This window comes from Lepidochelys kempii, chromosome 1 (assembly GCF_965140285.1).
Source record: "Lepidochelys kempii isolate rLepKem1 chromosome 1, rLepKem1.hap1, whole genome shotgun sequence".
Lineage (NCBI taxonomy): Eukaryota > Metazoa > Chordata > Testudines > Cheloniidae > Lepidochelys > Lepidochelys kempii.
The window spans coordinates 96,689,867-96,700,503 of record NC_136380.1 but is presented as its reverse complement, the minus strand read 5'-3'; positions in this window follow the sequence as shown (position 1 = coordinate 96,700,503).

Genomic DNA, 10,637 nt, shown 5'->3' with positions numbered 1-10,637 from the left:
ACCTGACGTGTGGCTGCGGTGCACATGAGGCAGAAACATATGTGCCTAGGAAATGTTAACTGCAAAAAGGTAAGTGCCGAACAAGTTTAGGTGCCTACAGAGTTTAATGGCAGCAGAGCAGGGCCTTTTTGACTCCCAGTGGGACCTGATTCTGGGATTTAGGCACCTAAAGTGGCAGTTAGATGTCTAAATCCTTTTGTGAATCTAGCCCTAAGTGTCTCAATCTCTTTTGAAAACAGGATTGGCTTCTAAATCACTTGAACCCTTTGAAGGGGTTTTCCCTATATAAGAGTAGTAGAATGTGTCAGCACTTTTTGTATATTTCATTAGTTTTGTTCTAATGCACTCTTTTCAATGTATTGTAAGATTTGGCTTAATCTCCTGCCCCTCAACCGGGATTAGCACATTAGACTGGGAGTTCTAAAAGGGTTTGTATTTAACTGAAACCCATGTAGCCCAAGGTCCAGTGTGCTTCAGTAGCAGTGGTAGGAACTGCAAGTTGTGGACCCCAAACTTCTCCATGTTGGGAGTTCTGCTTGGTGTCTGCCAGGAAGTGTCCTCTTCCTGAGGCCCAGCAAGAAGTTTCAGCACTGAAGCTGGGAGCCTGAGGCAGGCAGAGAGGAGGTTGCTGGACTGTACACCTGGTCTATATTTCCTTACAGAATAAAACTTTGTTCCTCGTGGTTTGGCTGAGGGGGTCTGCTCTGAGGTGAATACGCACTGCAGAGCACACTGAGGACCCTCAAGCCCAGTCCCCCAAAGTTGCATGAAAAACCACAAGGCAGCAGGGGCGTCATTTTGGGAGGGTGGGGGGCACCTGCCTCCCCCAGGTTTCCTACGGGAGGGTTGCTCATGCGACACGCACCAGCCCCAGGCGCAGGGCCAGCTCTAGGCACCAGCAAAACAAGCAGGTGCTTGGCGAGGCACATTTCTCGGGGCAACATTCCGGCGCCGGCCATGCCGCCCCTAGAAATGTGCCCCCGCCGCCCCAACTCGCCTCCGCCTGCTCCGCTGAGCGTGCCGCTGCCACTCCACTTCTCCCCCCTCGCTCCCCCCCTCCCAGGCTTGCCGCACGCGAAATAGCTTTTTGGCACATGGCAGGAGAAGCCGCGCGGCGGCGCGGCCGGGAGAGTCGGCGGTGGCGAGCTGGAGTGGGGAGCAGTTCCCCTACCCGCCCCCCCCTCGTTACTTCCTGCCCTGCCCCCCACCCCCGCTCACCTCCGCTCCGCCTGCTCCCCTGAACGCGCTGCCTCTCCCTTGCCTGAGAGGGAGGGGGGAGAAGCGGAGCGGCGGCGTGTTCAGGGGAGCAGGCAGAGCGGCAGTGAGCTAGGGCAGGTGGTTGCGGGGGGAGGGAAGCCGCAGGAAGCAATGCGGGGGGGGGGGAAATGCGGCACGCCGGGGGGAGGAGGCGGGGCCAGGGATTTGGGGAAAGGGCTGGGAAGGGGTGGAGTTGGGGCGGAGCCAGGGGCGGGCATGAAAAAAAAGCGGGGGGAGGGAGGGAGCGGCCAAAAAGTTTTTTGCTTGGGGAGGCAAAAATCCTGGAGCCGGCCCTGCCCAGGCGGAGCTCTTCCCTGCAGTGCCATGCAGGCATGTCCCTTCTCCAGGAGTCGGGGTTCTCTGGCTGTGGCGCCTGTGGTCAGCTAGTCTGCGGCACTAGCTCACCCGCCCCGCCCCCTTGTCTGCCTCCACCAGTCAGCTGCCTCTGGGGGCGGGGCAGGGACGGAAGGAGTCAGTCAGCGTGGGAGGGGGAGCACAGAGCCCCTGGTGGTGGTGGTGGTGGGAGCATAGGGTACCCCATTGGCGGTGTGTGTAAAGGATGGGGGAAGCACAGGGCTGCCACTGGTGGAAGGGTGATGTTGGATTCTGGGGAGGGAGGCTGGGGGGGAAAGAGGAGTTAATCTCCAGGGGAAGGGAGAGGTGAGGGAATAGGGCTGTGCCCTGATGGAGGGGGCAGTGAGTGTGGGAAGAGCAGCTGAGGGGGAACAGTCCCTGGGCAAGGATCCTGAGGGAGGGGGAGCTGAAGAAGGGTGGGGGACTAGGAACAAGTAAGTGGATCTTGGGGATCATTTGCCCTCACAGAAGCAGGGAGCCCCCTCACCTCTGCCTGGAAAGAGACAGGGGACAGATCTTTCTGGTCCAGAGCCATCATGTCCACTAAAGGTTGCAGCTTCAAGGGCAGGTGTGTTTCCATGCTGTGCTGCAAACTCTGCCAGCAGGCCCTGAGCTCACAGGGGATGAGGGCTGTGCTGTTGGCCAACACAGAGGTTCACCTGTACTCCACCGACATCCCACCCACCATGTAAGTCCCCTTCAGCTACCACCAGCAGGCATTTCAACAGCTGATGTTACAGTAGCACCCAAAGACCTTACTCAGTAGGCGTCCCCCTTTGTGCTAGGGCCCACACAAACAATTAAGAAGGTCCCACAGATCTCAATCTAAGCCTTATAATTCTACATGTCAGGCAGGGAAGTATTATTATTCCCATTTTGCAGCAATGGGAACTGAGGCACAAGAGTTTAAACACAGAATGGTACATTATATATATTCTCAATAATAAACAAGACTCATTTCCCCCCCCTCAACTTTAAAATGTGGCATTTTCTTGGTGTTTGTTTTTAAATATTCTCCTGTGAGAACTGGAACTCAATCACTATAGCGTTGTGTTTCAGAGCCTTCTGGAAACTAATTAGCCTTTAAACAGAAGTGCAGGAATGAAACTGAGAATGTCACTTTCACTCCTGTTTAAAGTCAGTTTCCAGTCTCCTATTATTTGTAGTAGGGTAACACCCCTAGAACCCGCAGCAGGTGCAGTATAAACTCACGGGGCCTTGCCCTTGTAGGATGTTTTCAAAAGTTAAAAGATCTATTCCAAGCTTGGTGAACTGCAAAAGGTAAGTAGCCTAAATAATAGAAAGTAATCTAGATTCTTCTACAGTTATTTCAATGATTGTATTCAAGAGTTAGTAACAAAGTAAGAATATACATTAAAATTTTAAACCTAACTAGTGTCACTTAAGTGACTTGCCACAAGATGTCAGAATGTGTTTGTATTAGAGCTGGAAATGTACTGCAACTCTGATCCCCATTCTGCTACTCTACCCTCAAGATGTGCCTAGCCAATGTCTTAGATGAGGGGTAATAAGGTTGCTCAATGGCATGTCTTGTATGTCCAGCCTGAGAAAAATAAATGTTTGTCTTTAAAGTCCAGTTGTGGTCAGAAAAGCAGCTCTGTAAAAATGTCACCACAATCAAATACACTTACTTTCTCTATTTCATGTCAGATCTGTTTATTTTATGTATACAAATATGCTTTTATTCTTAATGGTGCAGGAACCAACATCAGTCAAGGAAAGCAAGCTGTGTTCTGTTTGGCCTCATACATCAACAGAATTGTTGAATGCATTACTGGTGAAGATGAAAGAAGCAGAACGAACCCAATTTGGCTTTCAGGGTTAAGCAAGGGCAGGACTTAAAAAGTCTTTCTTGTACATTGATCAGATTTAATCTAGAGTCAGAGGACAAGTAACATGTTTCTGATATCTGTGTTAAGGCTTCAAAACTGATACCTCAAGGCTTAGGATTCGGAATATTTTGCTGTATTATCTCCTGATTGTTCTAAACTTACATATAAACTTAAAATATGGCTTTAAGTGGTGTTTGTATATTTTTCTTTCTTTATATAGGTATTACATACAGTGCTCCTATCAGCTAATTTCTAAGTTATTATCTGCAAAAATACTAGAGCTTTCAGGGGCCTAAGTAGCTCTTGGAATCATGGTTAAAATGGACTCCCCCCAAAGTCTAAATTGGCACCCTAAGGCAGACTTTTTCTACCTTGAACAACTTCATTCTTAGGATTGCCAATTTTGGTTGGATGTAATCCTGAAGGTTTCATCACATGACATATCTTTAATTAAAGATTCATCTCTTATTCCTGGATACTCCAGGACAATCCTGGAGCGTTGGCAACTACTGGGCTGGTGAACAAGTTGGGGGATAGTTATGCCTCAGAATGATTTTATTGCCTTTTAAGAACCTTTCCTGACAGTTAATATTAGTCATGGTAGCAGAGTCATTAGCAATAGTGCAGGGGCTGCCTGCTGTGTCACAAAGTGTGTGACAGGAACATTTGTGAACAGTCCCTCTGCTCAGTCCTGTAAGGATGTGCTGGACAGCATGCACTTTCAGCATATTCTTTGCACGTGAGGATTCAAAAATCTGGTTTGAAAACAGCTTCTCTAGGCAGTTTATGGCAGCCAAATTCATAGACAGATCGTGCCTAGACTTGTAACTACCTTACACTGGCCATTGGCAGCTGCTGAGAGTGCCTAAATGATGTGTTTGACTTTCTGGGCTGAGAAGCTGGGATTGCTGCTATCGGTAATACCGTCACATCCAGAGCACTTTACAGTATCTGCGAAGAACGTTTTCAAACAGTAATGAATTAATTAATTACTTCTTACAACCCCCCTGCCAGGGAGGGGAGTGTGATTTGATCTTGTGGATGCTATTCTACAGAGCTTTGTTTTGTGTGATCCACATTAAAACAAGAACCCTATAGGCTTCTGTAGTAATAGTGTTTTGGGCATTGGGTGGAGCATTAATGACCTAACAGTCAGAGGGATGCTTGTGAATGCTATGTCAAATAAGGATGGACAAGGAAATGCAGGTCTCTTACTCCCTTGGCCAAAGACTAGATATGATGATTGTGGCTAGTAGCAAAAAGATAGAGTTGTGAAGGCAGAAAAAATAAAAATGAGTCTTTCTTGAAAGTCAATAGCTGTTAGTATGTTAGAGTCAAATGCAGTAACTGAAATGGGGCAAAAAAAATAAAAGACCAGAATTTTGGATTATGATAGACTCTGCTTAATGGGCACATTCCCACATTCCTTAAAGAATCAAGCCCTAACTTGCAATTAAAATACTACTGTTGTTTTACTGTATGTACTCAGATATAAGCTGATGGCCCATGTATAGTAGACTTATGAACAAACTACCTTACACTTGCCAAGACAGATATTTATTAAATGGCACAAAAGACAAAATAAAATATCAACATAAAATGAGTCCTCAAATTCTCTGATTCAGAATGTAACTGAAAATCGTGGTTTTTTATGGTATCATTATCAAATGGTCTTCTTAGTTGTAGTCAAAGGCAGCTGTCTTCATTATTTTCAGTGGCAGCAATCCCTCGTAATAATCCCTTAAATAAGCAGAATCTGCAAATTCTGACTGAAATTTTAGACCTGATATCTTGGTTTATGTCAATATATATTGTATATTTTGAAATGGGGGCATGGGGCATCAGGGCACCTCCATAGTTCTTCATTTCCCTAACATACTTTAGCGTCACATACCTCACTCATGAATATAACTCATCCAACCCAGAGGATACTATAGAAAGAGAGGTTCATAAAAGATTTGGAAGATTCATCTTATCTCATCACTCTTCCAGTGCCTGTGAATCATGGGCTTGATAGACTGTAGAGAACACCTTTCTTATTCAGCTAAGAAGAAACCACAAGACACAAGCCATGTACTTCAGATATTTATTGTAGTCCATCAGAGGGTATTGAAAGCCCTGTTTTCAACCCACCAGAATACATTTCCTTCATGGAATAAAATGAAGGTGATAAGATGAAGAACGGGGAGAGCTGATGAACATGGACAGCTTTGTATTAAATAGAAATGAATAGGACAATTGTAATGTCAGAGCAGTTACAGTTTTATTCTTTTTATGGTAAAGCAATCTAACAAAACAATACCATAAAAATAGCTAGAATGAATAAGGCATGTCAAAGTCTTCACTGAGGTGTCAAGTATATATACATACAGTACTGAATATATTAGCAACAGTGTAAAAGATTGCCCCACACTTTATTACTATTGTTATTAGGAGCTAATAAAATAAGCATCATATATGGAGTTCTGCAAATGGACACTGAGGAAATAAGCACAGAACTTGCAAGCATCAAGCTTACTGGGCCCACTTCTCCTCCCCTTGGAGTCAATCACAAAATTCACATTGGCTTCAAGGGAAGCAGGACTGGAAGCCCATATGGCTTCCCAAACAAAGATATAAAAGGAAAGTGCATATTTCTTTGTGAACCCACCATTTAACTGAAACTTCCACTGAAAGGTGGTTTTCTGATCCTCCACCACTTGGCAACCCCATTTGGCCATGGATTGTAGGATTGTTTTCTAAAATGATCATCAGGGCTGAAGGAACTCTGGGAGGGAGTTGCACAACGGGGTCCCAGTCGGCTGGTGGGGAATGGTTTCCCCTTGGTCTATGCCATCCTCATACCCCAACAACCATCTCTGGTCAGAGACTACTTCAATATGTGCAACTGATGACTATGTTTTCCCAGTAAAGACTTTTCATAATAGCAATAAGGACTTTTCAGCTGAGTTCCTGATACCTCTGGATTTTGAGGTACTTAACCATGGATCCCACCTTTTAATGCTTTAGAGGTCTGATTATCTCAAGATAACAACACCCTCCACTGTATCTTTTTACTTAAGTGAGAAAAGTCCCACCATTTCTCCTAATCAGATTCAGACCAACTGGAAACAAAAATCTTCCTAAACATGTGCTAAAGTGTCTTTGCAGCAATACATTGCTAGAGAGTGTTTAGTATCTACTCCAAAATGTGACCTCTGGGGTCTTATCACCAGAACTAAAATATATTACTTAAGGTCGTCTTCACAAAAAATAGGTCTCTGATAGTGGTCAGGTGATTGTTGACTTGACTCTCCAACAAGTCATTACAAATGCTTATGCTTTAAAATATGCACACGAGTCAGCAGTAGAGTAACACTATGACAGAAATAATTTTCCCTAACACTTTTGTCCATGAAAACACACATTCATGAATATATGTATAGTATGAAGCAGGAAAACGAACAAGGTACGATCTGTCTGACACTGGCAAAGTTTGCAGGCAAAAGGCAGGGCAAATCAAATTATTCTTTGGGAGCATTAGTTATTGTCTCCATCTGTTGTTGAATATTTGAATGGGACCTTAACTCTCAAACTGTGCTTTAAGCACTTCAAGGGGCTTTTCCAAAGACAACAAAATAAAGTATTGATTTTGAAAATAAAATCTGTAGCCTCTTCCAAATGCCTTTGTCTAATAACATGATATTGCACCAGGCTTGGCTGCTTTGCCTGGAAAGCAAGATTTAATAGTACATGCGAATATTTTAGGAAGAAGCCCAGTTACAGACACGAGTTTGTGTTAACAGAATGTTAATGTCAAGGTGGATGAAAAAAGCAGGCTCAGCAAGAAAAATATAATGACTGTAAATAGACCCCCGACCCCCCAAAAAACTCTCCTTACTAATGGACAGGAACACAGCATTTCAGGGTCTAGCTGCTTTGTGGTTCCCAAATATACTGGCTTTAACATATTTGACCTGACAAATCATGAGACAAACAGGCTTGAGAAGCACAACATTAATAATATGCCTTGAGGGAAGAAATGACACTTACATTCCCGAGCACTGCCTTGTGAAACCCTTATAAACTTTCCTGTGCTGGACTTAGTACAAACTCACAGGTCAATGGAAAAATAATGGGCCAAGCAGTGCCTCTCTGAGGACATCTGGAAAATGTCAAGTGCTTCCCTTCCTTGTATTTGCTGAGGATTCTGAATTCATTTTTACTAGTCAAGCCTCCCTGGAGCAGACTGTTAGGAAGGGGAAAAAAGTGTGATTAAGAAAATCTAGTAGCTGCAGAGGTAATTTATTGTGTAGCTTTTCTGTAATGTAGTTCAGGCTCTTGGATAATGGGTAGGGAGAGTATGATTAGAAAGCTGTAATTCAGTTGAGGGGTCAGATGCTATCATAAGCAGTGAGAGCAAACCTCATGTGGCTTAGGCATGCTACCATCAGAATCCCAAAACAGGACGAGAGCTTTGATCATCAATATCTCACCCTATTCACTTTCTGGGAACATATTTTTTAAAAAATAGGTCATCATTTGAACAATTGTTCCAGCATGAAAATTGAGATTTTTTTTTTGAGGCATTAGTGAGCTTTTACATTTTTTGGTTCAAATTGAAAGCAAGAAATGACAAACTTTCTAATGGCAAAGCACAAAGATGCACAAGTCTGGGATGATTGCTAGGTTGTTGTTTCCTTTTTTCTTTTCTTGGTGTGGGTGTGGGTGTGGGCATACTTAACAGCACTGCAGATACTATTAATAGCTGCAGTCTTATTATTTTCCACAATTATTCTACAGTTGCTGTGAGAACTCTGTCAGAGACCCAAGCTCTAAACTGCTATAAAAATCAAATTCCAGCCCAGGCTTCTACTGACCTTTTAGGTCTCTGTCACGAAAGTGGCGGCAAAATAAAATCCTTTCAATGACTCTTTTATAGTGCATACTGGGTTGTGTGTGTGTATGTAAATGGGAATGTGCCCTCTCCGTAGGAATAAGAAATGGAAAACATAACAGGCACAAATAACGCTTACTTGCTGGAAAAGGAGGAGCCACAGCAAGCATCAGTCAGATGCAGAATGGACATATTAAGGCTACAGCTGTTGGTTCTGACTAATTTAAAAGGCCAGCTGCACAAAGGCAGATTGGAAACAGAGGATAACCCCGCTGAGGGGGCTCCATAGGAAGCAATCTGTTACAAAGGAAGCTGCACTTTGTTACTACGAGTCACCTCTACAAAACTAGTGAAAATCAGATATGTTCCATTTTTGTGATTATGTTGCTTTCTTGTGGCTATAAACCCTACTGACTGGCTAGCTAATGGATATTTTCCTGTTGCTGAAGCAGCAGAAACTGGTTTTTGACAAATGAGTAGAATTTACTTGTAACAAACATATTAAAACTTAACGGTATCATTATCTGAGTGCCAGTGTTCTCACTCTCCCTGTGCTATATTAATCCCCTTCTCTAGCATCTCTGCCTCTTATTGATGGGCCCCCTTGTCACATTAAACCTCGTTAAGGCAGCCACCTGTAGGGGCTGTGCTTCAGCCCACTGAAATGCAGCCCTTGACCTACCTCATGGCAGCTGCCATTACAGGACAGCTGGTCTTGAGTGCCGTTCTTCATGCCATGCATGTGCTGTTTGGAGGGCAGCCATGGTGAGTGTTGGTGGCCAGGAATTCATTACATAGTTAGCCACTAAAAAAGAAAAGTTCACAGCTGCATGAGTCTGGATGTACTGATGGGTGAGTGACTAAAGATAGCAGGGACCTGACCCTGCCTTGCCTTGCACCTTGTTTAATCATTTACATCTGTGCAAACCCGGCGTCGATTTGTCAGCACTTTACACTCAAAGGGGCATGGCCCAGATCCACAACGGTACTTAGGCACCCAAACCCGGGTTTAGGTCCCTAAGTCCTAGTTTGGCTCCACTGTGAGCCACAGAACCTTCATTAAATCTTGTAGGCACCTAAACACACTCGGTGTCTATGTTTTCAAGGTAAAAGTTCTCTAAGTGCCTATGTTTCAGCCTCTGGGCATGTGCACTGCTGCATCCCTCTCATTTAAGTCCCAGAGCAATTCACAAACTGGAGGAAGATAGATGCTTGGCCACCTAAGCTGTGTGGAGGCCCCGATCTGGTAGGCAGCCTCTGTGCATATCTATCAACTCAGGCTCTATTTGAAATCTGGTGGTGGTAGTGTCCACCTTATAACTTTTAGCCCAGTGGTCACAGTATTCTCCCAGCACATGGGAGATCCAGACTCAGTTCCCCCCATCTGCCTGATGGGAAGAAAGATTTTGAACAGGGATCTCCCACCTCTCAGAAGTGTACCCTAACCACTGAGCTATGGGATAGCCTGATACGGGATTCCCTCATTCTCTTCTGTTGAAGCTGTTCCATTATGGATAACTAATTACAGAGTGATTGGTGCAGGGAGACTGGGCCCCCCAGCTTCTCCCGCCTGCCAGATGGGTCCGCTGATCACTGCTCTACAGTTCGCTCCCTCTCATGCTCTCTCCCTGGCTCAGTGGCTGTTAAAGTATTTAGCCAGAGTGGAAAAGCTTCAACAGGAGAGACTGAGGGATTCCACTGCACTGGAATATTCCATCACTCAGTGGTTAGTGCACTGTCCTGAGAAGTAGGAGGCCCCTGCTCAAATCCTTTCTTCCCCCTCTCTGTCAAAGAATGCGGACCTGAATCTGGGTTTCCCGTATCCCGGTGGAGTGCTCTAACCACTGGACTAAAAATTATAAGATGGGGCATGGCACCTCCTCCTCCTCCTCCTGTTTTGTGTGGAGATATCTAACTCATTCCAATAAGAAGAGCCTAAGGTGCCAGACTCCAGGTCGGGGGTTACCATTTGTGGAGATAGGCACCTCCCTGAACCTATCTCCATGACAGAGAGGGGCTTAGGGCACATCCCTCTCATCAGCATCTCCCACTGGGTAGCTTAGGTTGCTCCTCACCTGGCATGCTGGTTTTTGTGGATTGCAGTCTAAAGTGCCTATCTCTCTCCCCCGGCATTGTATAGTACAAGTTGCAATGCCTACATCTCTCTGTGGATGTGGGCCTGGGTGCTGAGCACTGTTAAATATTTAGTCCTGCCATGAGTGCTGGGGACTGTATCAGATGACCTCTTGAGGTCTCTTCCAGGCCTATGATTCTATCTGGCTGACTCATTTAAGTGC